The sequence below is a fragment of the Gallus gallus genome, chromosome 6 (assembly GCF_016699485.2).
Source record: "Gallus gallus isolate bGalGal1 chromosome 6, bGalGal1.mat.broiler.GRCg7b, whole genome shotgun sequence".
NCBI lineage: Eukaryota > Metazoa > Chordata > Aves > Galliformes > Phasianidae > Gallus > Gallus gallus.
This window is the reverse complement of record NC_052537.1, coordinates 1,114,421-1,130,261: the sequence shown is the minus strand read 5'-3', so window position 1 is coordinate 1,130,261 and position 15,841 is coordinate 1,114,421. Positions and strand designations below refer to the sequence as shown.

At 54.2% G+C, this 15,841-nt stretch overlaps 4 long non-coding RNA genes across 12 annotated transcripts in view; 2 read left to right on the top strand and 2 right to left on the bottom strand.

Moving 5' to 3' along the window:
• The window catches only part of LOC121111112, a 68,781-nt gene extending 61,554 nt beyond the window's left edge, over positions 1–7,227 (bottom strand). The window contains exons 1-2 of one of the 2 annotated variants that reach the window (XR_006939629.1): positions 6,836–7,227; positions 5,958–6,125 (exon numbers count right to left, since the gene is read on the bottom strand). This is a non-coding gene — a long non-coding RNA (uncharacterized LOC121111112). Of the gene's footprint in view, positions 1–5,957; positions 6,559–6,835 lie in introns of those variants that run through there. The other variant, XR_005860728.1, reaches the window with a different exon arrangement.
• LOC777017 overlaps positions 1–15,841 on the top strand; it is a 515,269-nt gene that overhangs the window by 98,906 nt on the left and 400,522 nt on the right. The gene's annotated exons all lie outside the window — the stretch shown is intronic.
• On the top strand, positions 39–5,964 carry LOC107049536. 3 transcript variants are annotated; one of them, XR_005860744.1, is made up of 4 exons: positions 39–546; positions 1,649–1,754; positions 1,841–4,246; positions 5,569–5,964. It is a non-coding gene; the product is annotated as an uncharacterized LOC107049536 (long non-coding RNA). The 3 variants fall into 3 exon arrangements; XR_005860743.1 differs by having other exon boundaries at positions 39–1,754; XR_003075806.3 differs by having other exon boundaries at positions 40–1,754; positions 1,841–2,107.
• LOC121113317 lies at positions 8,766–11,501 on the bottom strand. Its single transcript, XR_005860740.1, has 3 exons — positions 11,008–11,501; positions 8,962–9,283; positions 8,766–8,825 (listed from the first exon to the last, which is right to left on the bottom strand). It is a non-coding gene; the product is annotated as an uncharacterized LOC121113317 (long non-coding RNA).

The following is a 15,841-nucleotide window of genomic DNA, read 5'->3' as shown; positions in this document are numbered from 1 at the left end:
GTCCTCCTCCAGCCTGGGCCCCGACGCCCTGGCTCTGCCTGGGCCCCCTCCAGACTGGGCCCAAAGGAGGCCTCAACTGTGCCAGGCCCCCTCCAGACTGGGCCCCGAGGCCCCGACTGTGCTGGGCCACCCTCCGGCACAGGCCCTGCCTTAAGCCCCGCCCCCCGTGGACAGCTGTGCTATTTGCCTGCTTTGTTTTTTTCTCTCTCTTACCTCTTATTTCCCTGTTCTCTCCGCAAATGCATTCAGATCCCCGGGATGGAGTGCGCTGATACTGCTGCGTTCTTCCTGCACCAACTGTCCGGGCGGCTCAGCATGTTCTACAGAACAGCATGCCTTTGGAAATGCTCGGAGTATGTAGCCTGACAGCAAGAGCACACTGCGCTCTTCTGGCTATTTCTCAACATGTCAGAGGGACAGGAGTGTGCTCAGCCTTGTGTGGTTGCACGTATGCAAAAATCCCTATCGCAGCTGTAAACATCTTTGTTGTTCTGCTTTACAGCAGTAGTGTGTGACGAGAAGCCTACAACTATCAATTTAGAGGAGGTAATTAATTGTGACAGTTCCCCTTTCTTCTTCCCTTGACGATGGAGGTGATGGGGTTCTCCTATGCTATGTGCTGGTGTAATACCTCTGAGCCTCAGTTTTGATGGGTTCAGCAAAGCTCATGGCAACAGGCTTTGGTCAGCCTCAGATCTGCTGATGAGATAAATAGATGATGATAAGAGAGACCGAAAGAAAAAAACACGAGGCAAGAGTTGTTTTTTTCTTCTAGTCAGCACGCCATCGCTAAATCTTCCATACTGTGACTTTTATCTTGATAGTGATGATCCCTTCACCTCACACGTTGAGCACAACGCTTTCTGTTGTGGAGATTCCCACCAGTGACAAAGTATTAGTGCCGCTTTTCTGCCTGTCTCTTTTTTGTCTGTATTTTCTGGCATGTGGGGATTTCTTTTAGTGGCCCACAAGCACTTGCCAGATAAGCAGGCAGTGCAGGAGGAGGCAGGGGCAAGAGGCAGGAGCAAGGGCAGAGTGGTTTCTTTGTTGCTAAATGGAATGACTGTATTTTCTGCATGTGGATTTGCCATAGTGCTTCTTACAAGGCCTAAGGGTGGGATGAAATGTGCCCTGAAGCAGGTGTGCTTGCAGGAAGGCAAAAGAGAAATACAAATCATTTACCCCCCCAAAAAATGCAAATCATTACCCAAAAGAGGGTAATCCCAGGAAAAAGAGGGGACAGGAAAAAATCTTTGCTATTAACCCCAGACTTGATGGGAAAGGAAAAGCTGAAGAAGCAGGTGTGCTTGGGGGTGTTCGTCTTCTAGACTGCACCCAGAGAAGGCGAATGATTCTGATGCCGCAGTCTTGGAACTCCAGTCAGTACACAGCTGGAAGGATTTCTGGGCTGAGATGAATTTCTCTCTCTGCAGCTGCTGATCTATTGGATTGTGTGTTCTAGTGCACGAAAGCTTTTGGGCATGATTTATCCTCACTATACCTCACACTGGGTGGGAAAAGTTGGCATTGGATCTCACATAGCAGCTTGTAACAAAGGTTGGACTTGCCAATGCCTTCCACTGTCTCCACTCGTCCGGTGCCTCCTTGAAGCCTATGCCTAATCAGGAAATCTTTTCTTATTTCCTAGCTCTTGCGCAATAAAGAAGCATTTCAACCGCTGCTTCTTGCAGCAGTACAGTGTTTCCAAAGAGAGAAAAACACCACTACTGGCATAAGCTGGATTTCTGCTGTTGGTAAGGCTGAGCTGAGAACCGGGCTGACTGTTGCACCTGGGATTGTGTGCGAAGCCTACAGACACAGGAATAACTTTTCCTTGCAGGTTGAGCATGTGCAGTGGAATTGCCAGGTCACAGCCTGAGCCAGTACGTGAGCACATGAGTGCCTGGAGCTGGGGGAGCCTAGCTCCACCCTTCCTCTTTCTCCGTCCCAGCAGTGCTTCTGGGAGCAGTCAGTCCGCAGGGGGCTCCTCAGCCTCCCCCGCGCCCCCCCAGGCCCGTCCCCCCCTTCTTCCAGCGATCCAGATTTCGAAGCGGAGAAGGCTGTGTTCCTCAGCTCACCCCTTTCTTCCAAACTCTCGCTCGGAGGGGTGAGTTGATTGCTCTTTCTTTGATAGCTTGTCCTATAGTGCCTAGATCTCAAAGAAAGGCTCTGTCATTGCCCTTGTTTGCTTTACAGCGTGTCAGAGGTCGGTCATTGCTAGGAAAGCTTGTGCTTTAAAGCACCAGGTTGTATAGAGAAGGTAATTCTAAAAGCGAGCTTGCCAGTTCTTTTTTACCTAAGTGGTTTTTGAGCAAGGAAAGATTGGAGATGCTGTTTGCTCATGGAAGATGGAGAGGAGGAAAAGCAAGTAGGACGCATGCTGTGCATAGCCACTGCATGCCACCTGCACCATTTCCCCCCTGAACAAAGGAGGAGCAGCTCAGCGAGCGTGGCCTGGGCCATCGAAGGGAACATCCAAACATCTGGACCAACACCAAATGGCTTAAGTCCGTATGTTCGTTGTTTCTCTGTTGTTTGTCTCACATCCTTCTGGAAAGAAAGCAGGAGGAGACAGACCTCTGATTTGATCCTGTTGTGTGTGATGATTACGGCCAAGGGGCAGAAGTTGGTGCTTAGGCAGGGGTAAAGCTAGGAAAGCTAAGCCTCGTCGAGGAACGAGAGATTAAAGTAGAGCTCATTCTACATGGCTGTTCAGCACCTTGAAGGTATTTATCGTGCAGCAGGATCTGTCTGGCTGCAGGAACATGGTCGGATACGTTGATTCCAGTAGAAACTCAGTAAGCAGCGGCGGTGTGTGCAAAGTGCTGATTGTAATGGACTTCTGCCGAGGTGAGTGGGGGCTCAGCGTGTCGCTCAGTGGTAGGTTTGGTCATTTGCAGTGCTGACAGGAAATGTGCATGCAAGGAGTGACCAGAAGGGTTGGAGCCAGGGTCCGCCCCTTCTGAGACCCCCTTGAAGGACTGGCAGTGGAAGGGCAAGGGTATGTCGCTGGAGATCCCTGCATACCTGAAACCTTCTGAAGTTAGGCAGCTTCTTTCCTTTCTTTCTCTGCCCACAGCTTTTGCATGTGAGCAAATCCTCACTTGCTGCAGCCTAGGACCTTGCTGTCATTGCTGCGCTTTCCATCACGTTGCAGTACCCAAGCAGGAGGCTTACTTCTCTCCTCCTGCACGGGCACAACCACTTCAAAGCATCTCTTAAGAGAGAGATTACCAGATTACCATTGTTCAACCAGTACTGGCAGCAAAGTTATCACTTGCGATCACTGAGCCATTTCAGCACATTTTTTTAATAGGTAAAAAGTATCAAGGGAAGATTTCTGCCTTTACCTGGACGAACCTGTCCACCATGTTCTGGGTCAGGCCTTCTGACTTCTTCTTGGCTTTGCTTATCCTGTTGAACAAAATTTAAACAAATAAAGAATGAGAAATAACAATAGGTGGAAGTCAGCAAACACTTGTTTCTCCCCTTTCACGCCCACGACATCATTCTTCACTTGAGAGTAAAGTTCACATGGCAGCAGGTTTACTCCCTTACGCAGTGTGATCCTACAGAGCGAGGTACGAGTTGGCTCCATCAGCGCTCAACTCCACAGCACTGTCTACTGGGAAGATGAGGGCTGCCCCTCAGAAATGCTGAGACAAGCTTTGGTAACAAGAGCCCAGCATCGCCGAGTTCATGACCCAAACTTTTTGCAAAGCAAATACGACATTTCCTTCAGAGCTTCATCTGTAGACCCACGTCACACTTTGACATTTCCTTCGCTCCTTTAATAAATATTCCCACTACAGACTTCTGACTTACACAATGCTCCAAAATCTTGCCTGCGCTGTTGAGCCTAACTCTCGCATCAGGCTAACCCCATTCTCATACACATAACGGCACCAAAAGCTGGAGCAGGTTATGCCAGGCACACAAGCGTGACCGGAGAACAAGCTCCAAAGCATACTGAGACCTGACGTGCTTCCTGCAAGGCTCTGACAGCGCCACTCTCCCCACTACTGGACACAGACTCCGTAAACTGCATAGGCCAGAGCCAAGGTGGAAAAAAATAAAAGCAGCTACTTGCTCCAGCATCATACCATGCTGCCCCCTGGACCCAGCATGGACCAATTAAAGGTCAGCCAGGGGATCGGGCCCAGTCAGCATGGGCTGACGAACGGTAGATCCAGTTTGACAAACCTGATTCCATTCTGTGACAAGGTGACCCGCTTAGCGGATGAAGGTAAGGCTGTCGATGGGGTCTACCTGGACTTCAGTAAAGCCTTTGACACTGTACCCCACAGCACTCTCGTGGAGAAGCTGGCTGCCCACGGTTTGGACGGGCATATGCTCCGCTGGGTGAAACACTGGCTGGATGGCCAGGCCCACAGAGTTAAATCCAGTTGGCAGCCAGACACGAGCGGTGTCCCCCAGGGCTCGGTACTGGGGCCGCTTCTATTCAACATCTTTATTAGCGGTCTTGATGAGGGGATTGAGCGCACCCTCAGTAACTGCAGAGGGCACCAGGGTGGGAGGGAGTGTTGATCTGCCTGAGGGGAGAAAGGCGCTACAGAGGGACCTGGATAGAGTGGGTCGATGGGCCAAGGTTAACTGGCCCATCAATGGGAGGGCCCATTCTATGGGCCCATTCAATGGGGCCAAGTGTCGGGTCCTGCATTTTGGCCACAACAACCCCAGGTGTCCCCCCAGACTTGGGGAGGAGTGGCTGGAAAGCTGCCTGACGGAAAGGGACCTTGGTGTCCGGATGGACAGTCAGCTGAATATGAGCCAGCGGTGTGCCCAGGTGGCCAAGGCGGCCAGTGGCATCCTGGCTTGGATCAGGAGTGGTGTGGTGAGCAGGACGAGGGAAGTCATCCTGCCCCTGTACTCGGCATTGGCAAGGCCTCACCTCAAGCACAGTGTTCAGTTTTGGGCACAGAAAGGACACAGAGGTGCTGAAGCAGGTTTAAAGAAGGGCAACAAGGCTGGGGAAGGGCTTGGAGAATATGCCCTATGAGGAGTGACTGAAGGAACTGGGGCTGTTTAGTGTGGGGAAAAGGAGGCTGAGGGGAGTCCTTATTGCTCTCTGCCAGTACCTGCAAGGTGCTTACAGCGAGAGCGGGGCTGGTCTCTTCTCACTGGTGACAGGATGAGGAGAAATGGCCTCCAGTTGTGCCAGGGGTAAGTTTAGGTTGGACATCAGGAAAAACTTCTTTACAGAAAGGGTTGTTAAGCACTGGAATAGGCTCCCCAGGGAGGTGGCTAAGTCACCATCCCTGAGTGTGTTTAAAAACACGTGGCGCTCGGGGACAGGATTTAGCAGGGGGTTGTTAGAGTTAGGCTAGTATGGTTACGTGTGGTTAGACTTGATCATTTTTAAGGTCGTTTCCAACCTGAGCAATTCTATGATTTCACGACCCTCTCCTAGTTACCACTGGCAGAAACCACGCACATTTGTCACAGAAAAATCAATCAATCAAACAACCCTCTATCCAGCACATCAGCTCTTGAACAAGACTGTTGTTTCCCAGGTCATTCTCTGTATTCATTTCTTTTCGTATGCAGCACAATCAGATCCTGCCCAGCAGTGCTTCTGGGAAGAAAGCATCCACCTCAGAGCACAGGACCTGAGATTGTCCTCTGCTCCCCCCACCGCCACTGGGCTTCAGCACAGCTGTGCTGGGATGTCCTCTGGAGTCATACACACGAGCACAAGCAATGCATATGCAAGACCCCTGGGAGGAGCTGCAGTACTACGTCACATCAGGGAACCTGGGACAGATGCAACACCTCAGCCTGATGGGCACACCTCCTCCAGATAAAAACATCCCAGACATTCTTCAAGAATCTTCCAGTTACTTCTAGACATCCAAGCCAGATTCCATGAAACAGCTGGGAGATAAAAAAAATGAAATACAACTATTTCAACGGCCCCCTGCCTCTTTGGTCCTTACCCTTCTGGGGCCATCCGCTGCAGTGGCATACTCCATCACTGAAACCACGGTAAAAAAAAAGCAAGAGCCAGCATCCCAGCAGTCCAACACATCAGTGCTGTGAAGGACACTTTGCCAGGTTCAGAAACATCTTGTATATTTCGATTTTCATTGGTTGAACAAATGGGTCTGGGGGAAAAACACAGGGGAAATCAAACTCCTTATGCCCCTGGGATCAGATCGGGCCCCTCAGTGCCCCAGAGTCCCAAAGTCTCTCCTCGCTCACACACCCCTACAACCTCTCAGCCCCCAAACCCAATGCTTTAACCCTCAGAAGCCACACCAGAACTCTCCCCACAGAGGTCTACAGTCACTCACAGGACCCTCAGCCCCGCAGATCCAAAACCTTCTCCTCAGAAACCACCCCAGAACCCTCCTCACAGACAGTCCCTCAGCACACAAAACCCCTCACTTCCACCTCAGAACCAGCCCCACAGCCCTCCTTACAGACTCCTACAGACAGACCAGCACAGGCCCCCCACTCCCCAAGGCCCCCAACTGCCGCACAGAAGCAATCCCAGGACGCTTTCCAGAGTCTCTCTGCCCCTCACAGACCATGCCCTGGCTTTGCTGAAACATCATTAGGACACCACTCGTGACCGCCTCCACCCGGACACACAGCCATTGAGCACAGCTCTCTGGCTGCGACTGTCCAGCCAATTCCACCCCATAGCCCACCCTTCGAACACAGACCAATCCAAACCAGTGTCAATCTGTCTCTACTGCAATGGTGCAGAGGATGGCCACCTCACAGGGCCTTTTTGCTGCCTCCAATTACTGCGGTCATCGATCACTGACAGCCCCTCCATCTCTGAGCCCTACAGATAACGCTGGCTCACCTCCACTGCTAAAGGCCCGGGTAACCCCACCCAGTGTTGGCTGGTGACAGTGGGAAACCACTGGGCCCGAATATCCTCCCTCAGAGAGAAAACTGTCCCAAGGGGTGAGAACTCATTGCAGGGATGGTCAATTTCCACTGGGACGGGAGGCCCTTGGGAAGGAAGAGCACTGCGCTGCAAAATGCCCATTGGGAGGGTCAGTGATCATTGGAATGGGAAACAACTGGGATGGGAAGGATGTTTGCCTACGAAAAATCAAACCACCTCAAGCCTGGGGGAAAGGGGCTGACCCCAACGGTCACGCAACCCCCCGTGGGGGGAGGGGCTCCCCTAACTGCCACTCTCCAGCTGTCATGGCAGGTAAGGCAGCAGGCTTCCCCTGCTCCCGTGCTTCAGCTGGCCCCAGCGCCCCAGATCCCACCCCTGTAACCCAGATCTCACCCCAGCACCCCAGATCTCACCCCTGTAACCCAGATCCCACCCCTGTAACCGAGATCTCACCCCAGCACCCCAGATCCCACCCCTGTAACCCAGATCCCACCCCAGCACCCCAGCGCCCCAGATCCCACCCCTGTAAGCCCGATCTCACCCCTGTGCCCCAGATCCCACCCCAGCACACCAGATCTCACCCCTGTAACCCAGATCCCACCCCTGTAACCCAGACCTCACCCCAGCACCCCAGATCTCACCCCTGTAACCCAGATCCCATCCCTTTAACCCAGATCTCACCCCTGTAACCCAGATCTCACCCCAGCACCCCAGATCCCTCCCCTGTAACCCAGATCTCACCCCAGCGCCCCAGATCCCACCCCTGTAACCCAGATCCCACCCCAGCACCCCAGAGCCCCAGATCCCACCCCTGTAAGCCCGATCTCACCCCTGTGCCCCAGATCCCACCCCAGCGCCCCAGATCTCACCCCAGCGCCTACTTTGGCCTTTCCCCACAGAGAGAATCCCTCGAGGAGCGCTGACGGTGCCTCTGACACCCGACGCCATTTTCGTTGAAGCGACTGTGCCGCCACCGGACCCCCGCCTGGATGCAGCCCACATCCGCGGACCGATGCCGGTACCACCCCGACCCCTCCCTGTCCCCACTGCCACCTACCTGGCGCCTCAGGCCTCTGTCTGGCCTGGGGTACCAGGTGTCTGGGGACAGGCAGCGCAGCTCCCCCCTGGGGGGCTGCCCCCAACTGTGGGGCTGCACTTGCCCGTGCTGCAGCTGCTACCTGGGGGGCTGCACCCAGGTATGGCTCCCCCCACTGCCCCTGCTCACTGCTGGGGACATCCCCTGCTGGCAGGGACGCTGCTGCCCCAGCAGCCGATGGGGCTGTGGCCTGGGGCTGTGTTCCACGGGGAGCCCCCGCAGCCCGCAGGCACCTGCCTGCCGCAGGCCCCCGGCCGCCCCGGCCCCCCACCAGTTCTTTTGCAGGTACCGTCACTGCAGGAGCAGGTGCTCCCCGTGCCCCGCACCCTGCCCGCCACCTGGGAGCCACCGATGGAGCCCTTTCAAGACGCCGTGGTGCTCACGGAGGACCAGGGGCACCCAGCGCCCACCGACGTGTGCCCCCATCCCGCCACGGCTCAGCTCGCCTGCAGCGCTGCGACGCTGGAATCAGGCGGTGAGTTCAGGGGCTGCAGAGCGGGTGGCAGGCTGTCCGCACCGGGTGGCTGTGGGAAAGCTGCCACTGCCCCACTGGGGATGTTCTTGCTTTCCCAGCAGTGACAACGAGCGCAGACATCCCGGAGGACATCGCGGACATCCATGATCTCCTGGCATGGCTCAACGACGGTGAGTTTGGGGGCAGCAGAGCTGGCGGGGGTCGTTGGCACCCAGTGGGTGTGGGAAAGAAAGCTGGCATTGCCCCACCGGGGATTTTCTTCCTTTTCCAGAAGTGACATCCAAGACAGGCATCCTGTACGACACCGCAGACATTGATGACCTGCTCACGTGGATCAACAACGGTGAGTCTCTCTCTGAGGGGCAGCAGAGCTGGTGGGGGGGTGTCTGCACTGAGTGGGCGTGGGAAAGCCGGCATTGCCCCGCTGGGCATTTTTCTGCCTTTTCCAGAAGAGACACCCAGCACCGACAGACTTGACAACGACGTGGAAATTGACAATTTGCTCACCTGGATTGACGGTGAGACTGTGGTCTGCAGAGGTGACGGGTGGGTGCCTGCACCGAGCGGGTGTGGGAAGACTGCCATCATCGTTCGGGGGGATGTTCTTGCTTTCTCAGAAGCGGCGAGTGCTCTGGAGGTCCCCCAGCACAACCAGGACCTGCCCGGTGTCACAAGAGAGGGGACCAAAGACACTGCGAACAGCTGCCAAATGGAAGAGCTGATGCAGTGCATCACTGCCACGGAGCCACTGAGCCCAGATGTCTCCAGCAGCCTCGACTCCTCTTCTTCCAGCACAGAGCACTCTGACTCCTCCAGGGCCAGCAGGGAGCTGAGCAAAGAGACACAACCTGAACCAGGGCTCCTCAGCAACTCGCTCTGGTGGCAGCCAGCATCCCCTGAGCTGCCCGTGCCGACGCCCCTGGCTGCCCCTGCGCCTCCGTCGCCCCGCACCGCACATCTGATGGAAGAGGCGCGGCGGAGGCAGCCCCGGGTGGTTCTCACCCGCCTGGCACTGCCGCCCCCCCTGGCTGCCCCCCACACCCCTGTTGCCCCGCACCGCACAATCTGATGGAAGAGGCGCAGCGGAGGCAGCCCCGGGTGGTTCTCGCCCGCCTGGCACTGCCACCCGGATGCATCTCCTGCCGGGTGGCAGACAAGCACCATGGGGACAGCACCGAGCCAGCCAAGTGCCCAGCGCCCGCCTGCACCACCACAAAAGGCAAGAGCACCGGGCACGAGCAGCACACTGGCAGCGTCCCAGCCAGAAAGAGGAAGCTGCCGCGGGGCCAGGATGTTCCAGGCCACAAACACCGGCGCTAGGCGAAGCTGGCTGTGTCAGCACGGCGCGCAGCAGGAGGACTCGGTGCCCATCACAGCCCAACAGCCGCTCGAGAGGGAGCGTGCCAAGAAACCGGCCCACTTGGTGTAGCAGGAGACGTGGCCATAGCCGACAAACACGGCTCCCTGTAGCCCTGGGCTCCTCGCTGGCCCCCACCATGCCCAGAGAGCAGCGGCAGTGTTCCGGGGGCACCAGCACTGGCCCCAGCCTTCCCCCTCCAAATCTGGGCTGTCCACAAACGGCATCTTGGGCTGGGGCAATGCGGGACTCTGAAGCTGATGGACCGCAAAAGTGTTGGACTGTCAAAGCTTTGGGCTGGGAAATGTTGGCTGGGGGGTGGGAAATGGTTGGGGGGTGGGAATTACTGGGGTGGCAAATGTTAGGGTGGGGGGTGGTTGTGGGCTGGGGAACTGTTGGTGTGGGGAATGGGTGGGGGGAGGGAATTTGGGGTGGGAATTCTTTGGGTGGGAACTGAGGGTGGGAATCCTTGGGGTGCTGGGATCTTTTTGGGGTTGGAAATGAAATGGCTGTACTGTGCTATTGTTGGGGTGGGAATCTGGGGTGGGGAACTGCCAGGATGGGGAATGGGTGGGGGGAGGGAACTTGGGGTGGGAATTCTTGGGGCGCTGGCATCTTTTTGAGGTTGGAAATGAAATGGCTGTACTGTGATATTGTTGGGGTGGGAATTTGGGGGGTGGGGAACTGCTGGGGTGAGAAATGGCTGCCGTGGGAGATGGTTGGCATCAAAAAGGATTGGACTTTGTGACTGCTGGCATTGGAGATGTGGGGAGGGGGAGGGAATTTTGTGGGGAGGCAATTCTGGGTGGGAAATTGTACTCTGATCATGTTGCACTCCGAAATGGTTGGAATTTGGAGGAAGGAATTATTGGGGTGGGAATTTGGGGGGCTGGGAAGTGTTTTGCAGAGGGAGGGAACTATTGGTGGGAGGGAGCCGGGGCGGGGGGTGGGGGGGGGGGAAGGTGAGAAATTGATTGCGGGGTGGGAGCTGGGGGGTGGGAAATTGATTAGAGGGTGGGAATTTTAGGGGGTGGGATCAGAAACAATTGTCAGGGTGGGAAATGGTTGGGAATATCTATTGTCATTTATTTGCTGTTTTGTACGTTCAATTATTAAATGCTTGGCGTTCACTTTCCTACACCTCTGCCTGCAGTCGTTTGTGCAGCACCAAAGCCCCCCCAGGTCCCCGTGCCCACCTCTGGGGATGCTGTTGTGGTGGGGTGGCTGCAGCGAGCCAAGAGCTCCTCCAGTCTGAACATCTCCATCACCATCGCTGCTGTCAACGTCTCTGTTGCCTTGTTTTGTTCCTGGGGAAGGCGACGGTCACGTGCTGAGCAGTGGGTGTGTTGAACTGGGGGCACTGGGCACTACTGGAGGCACTGGGAAGTCCACTGGGGGGCACTGGGAGGCTACTGAGGGCCGCATACAGCACTGGGGTGGCTCCAGGCAGCACTGGGGGGCACTGAGTTTGCACAAGGAGACTCTGGACAATACTGGGAGGCAACGGGAGCTTAGTGGGGAACTGCAAAGAGCAGCAGGGGGCACTGGAGAGCTTTGGACAGCACTTGCAGGGTGGGAGGAGGTTCCCACAGTACCCGGGCGGCACCTTTTAACCTCATTAATTTGCTGTTCTCCAACATCTCACCCACGGCATTAAGCAATCTGTTTCTTCCATGGGGGAGGCTTTCTCCTTGGGGCTGACCCCCCCAGCGCCGCTTGGCTCTGCCTGGGCACTGTGCTCCACGCATTCCCACCCTGATGCTGTCACTCAGTGACACATTTGTCACCGGACAGACTCCCCGTGGGTCCTGAGGTGGGCTGAGGGGTGTCCTGTGAAAGCAACCCCAGTGACAGCCCCCAGCCCTAGAAGGCACAGATCCTGGAAAACCACCGTTAATGCTGCCAAAATCAGCTTCATCTCATCACCCTGGGACTCCATCTGGGGGCTCTGTGGAAGCTTCCCCTGTGTCAAGCTGGTGCTACCCCTGTGCTCGTTGACGATGCTTCATGCTCTGGCATACACGCCTGCAGAGGTTAAATCTGCTCTGCACCCTCGCTTCAAGTCAGACCTTTTTCAAGCACACCCTTACCTGCCATTGCTAAGCAAGCACCTGCCTGCCTTTGCTTCGCAAGCACCTTTCTTCCCTTGGCCTATGATGAGTGGATACAGGTAAGAGAGAAGAGCAGAACTGAGGATGAAATTAAGAGAGATGAGCAGGAACAGATTGGAGAGCTGGAGAGGGGGAAAAGCATGCTGGTAAAACAAGAGTAGAAGAGAAGAAGGAAGGATACAGGTAAGGAAGAAGTGCAGAAGATGAAAAGAGCAACAGAGGAAAGGATCTGATACAGGCAAGACAGCAGAAGAGGAGATGAGCAGAAGTGGAGAAGAGAGGATAAAGCTATGACAGATGCTGGGAAGGATAAGAGCAGAAGGAGAGAAGACAGACACAGGGAAGAACAAGAGCAGAAGAGGAAGAGAAGAAAAAGAGGATGAAGGTAAGAAAAACAAGCGGGTGGGAAGAAAAGCTGAAAAAAAACGATGAGTGGATACAGATGAGACAGAAAAGCAGAAGCGGAGAGGAGCTTAGGAGGAGAAGAGAGAAAGAGGTATGGCAGAAGTACAGGAGGTGGGAAGAGGGGAAAGGATACAGGGAAAAAATGAACAGCAGAAGAGTACAGATGCAGAAGATGAGATGATACAGGGAGCAAAGAAGAGCAGAAAAGGAGAGCGGGTCAGAAGAAAGAAGTGAGGATAGAGGGGAAAAAACAGGAGAAGGGGAACAGATGCAGAAGATAGATAAGTGAGAATACAGGGAATAAAGAAGAGCAGAGAGAAAGCAGAGGCAGAAGAAATAGGAGTGAGGATACAGAGAAGAAAGAACAGGAGAAAAGGAGTGCAGATGCCGAAGAAAGAGGACTGAGGAGACACAGAAGAAAGAACAGTGGAAGAGGAGTGCAGACGCAGACGAGGAAAAGTGAGGATGCGGGGAAGAAAGAATGGCACAATAGGAGCCGTCACGGGGAGAATTAATAGCCAGCTGAAGAGGAGCAAGGACAGAGGGAAGATGACCCAGCAGAAGAGGAGAGGATAATACTAAGGGAGAAGAACCTAAGAGTAGATGAGTCGCCACATCAGTGGGAAGAGGTAAAGCAGAAACAGGGGGAAACAAGAGTGAGGAGGAGAAAAGGAAAAGAGGAGTAATGGGCAGGGGAGGACTGAGGAGGGAACAGCAGAGCACAGAAGTGCAGAAGAAGGAAGAAGAGAAATAACGGCGCAGAGAAAAGGGAGAGAAGAGTATGGAAAAGAAATGAAGTAGAGGAGAGGAAGACAGCAGAGAAGTGAAGTTAGAAAAGACAGAAGAGGCAAAGGAGGGAAGGGGCATCAGGGAAGGGATTCCAAAGGTAGAAAGGAAGAGAAATAAAGACGACAGGAGTTCAACAGTAGGAGAACAGGACATGTAAGAAATGGGAAGGCGTGTGGAGAGAGCAGAGAGAGAAGGTGAGAACAAATTAAGTCACTAAGAAGAAAAAGGAATGGGAATAATTTTTAATCTCTATTAAAGCTGGATTCTGTTCAGGACACGCAGTTGGTGCTGTTCTGCTTCTTTCTTTCCTTTTTTTTTGCATTGCTTGTGTTCTTTTAGACAATTGAACAACTAAAAACATTCAGGAACATTTTCAGAGCTTTGTAATGTCTCCTTAATCTCAGCTGCACTGAAATACCTGACTGATGTCAAGTGAGGGTCACCTCCTTCAAGGCATCCTGCCTTGAAGGATCCACCTCTGTGTGTTTACCTTTTAAAACCTTTTGTGAAGAGAGAGAGATGATTCCAGATTGCCAAGATCCTCCTTCTGCCATCCAGCACATCCATTTCGAGCAGGACACCATCACAGGACACCATCACTGCCTTGAACTTAATTGCTATCTGATACCTTGGGATATAAACAAAGCCAAAACTGGAGGCCAAGCCCTACAGTACAGGAAAAAAAAGGAACTCTAAGCTCTAACATGCCTATGACTCTTCTGAGTCAGGGAGAAGCCAGGGAGAACAAAACTGGCTGAGCAGTCAGGAACCCAACAGTAAAGCCATATCTGTGCTGCTCAGCTGTGGGTGTGAACGCAGTAACGCGGTGAAATAGCAATGACTCCCTGTCACACGGCCAATTGTAATAAAAAGGAGGTTATTCCAGCACAAAGGAAAGGCAGGTTTTGGTGTCGAAAAGCACAACATACGACAGGCAAAATGTGAGTACTTTCCATTTAGGGTGGTCCGTACCTGTTGTGGAGGAAGTCGTGGGGAAAGGAGGGGAAATAGGCTCAAGAAAGCAGTAGGAATGCAGTTTAAAAGCATGTATCTGGTGCCCCCTTTTTGGAAATGCTCCTCTTGAGAAGAGCAGCACAAATGCTCCGTGCTTTTGTGCGTCTCTGCAGTAGGGATTTTCCTTCTGGACTCACAGAACGTCTCATAATTATCGAAAATAGGAGTTCAGTTTAGTTTGCAATTCAAACAACTGTTTTCCATAAAACAGTTTTTGGCCATGCAATTTGTGAAAGGCAGCAGGTGGGAGACTTTCACCCATTATTTTAGGGGGAGGAGAGGAGCTGCTGTGTTTGCGTGTTTGTTTTGCTTTGCTTTGCTTTAGGGAACTAAATTGAATGACAACGTTTAACGCTCACTCTGTATTTTGTTATAGGATGGTGCCCTCTTAGGCTTAAACTACGATGGAATACTCTCCGACGATTCATATCTCTCTAACGCTGAAATACTATCTGGCAATATAATAGAAAGGCTATACGAATATGTCATCCCTGTGTCACGGTAATCATAAGCCCTGTGCATGTGCTACGTTTAGTACACCCTCCATCATTCTCGCAGCCATACATGGGGCTCTGGGCAGCAGACATTTCTGTTGTTGGGGGTCCTGCTGCCACCTCGAGGTACTGAGCCAAACTGCCACCTTCTGTGTGAAACGGGAGGAAAAACACAATTCTGAACCCGCAGCACCTCAAAGTGCCTCCAAGAGCCCCCAGCTACTGCCCTGAGCCCTCCGGTTCTCCCTGCTGCCCCTTAAAAACCTCAGGAGTGCCAGCAGCACCTCGTGCCTTAGGATGCCCGGTGGATGTCACAAGGATGCACTCAACTCCTTGCATCGTGACCATTGGCAAAAATAGCCAATGACACTGACCCAATGTGGGGGCTCAGAGGTGTCATACAGGGAAACCTGCTGTGCTGCAGCGTGTGCCCAGTGCCTCTGGTCCTGCTGCTGGGCACCGCTGGGTGCAGCCCGGCTCCGTCCTCTCTGCACCTCCCTGCAGGGGCTGATGGCCGTGCCTGGGATCCCCTGAGCCTCCTCTTCTGCAGGCCAAGCCGCCCCAGCTCTCCCAGAATCCTACCCCAACCATTCCCACGCAGCGCTGAGGAGGGGAGGGGATGTGGGGGGGAAGGATGGGGCTGGTGGTTGCAGTCCTATGACGCTGCCATTGGTGCTGCCCCGTCCTTACCCAGAGGTGGGCACAGGGATAGGGGGGGGGGGGGGGGAGTGGAGGGTCTTTGGGAGCTGCAGACAGAAATGTAGAAAAACGAATGCTCAACATTTAATCATTTCACATAAAGAGCAATAAGCAGAGAAATGTCCATATTCCCAACCAGTTTCCATCCTAACAATCGCTCCCCCTCACAGCTCCCCTCCTCGGGCCAACACGAAGCGGCTCCGTGTCGGCTTCACGCAGCTCCGGGAGCTCCGCACGGGACAGACCGGGATAAGGAAAACGGGAGTTGGGGACTCCACCTGCGGGGCAGGAGCTCAGCACGCGCTGCTGCCGATTTGAGCCAAGCAAGAACCGAAGGCGCCCGCCTGACTCTCTGCCAGGCTTGAACACGTCTCGACCCGCGGGATCAGTCCTCTCTTTCGGGGCTGCTCGGCTCAGCCAGGAGCTGCTCCCGGAGGCCGGGCGGGTCCCGCTGCTTGTGGTCAGCCGCCGCTTCTCACAGGCCAGCAGGTGCGCCCACTGCAATGACGGAGGACGGC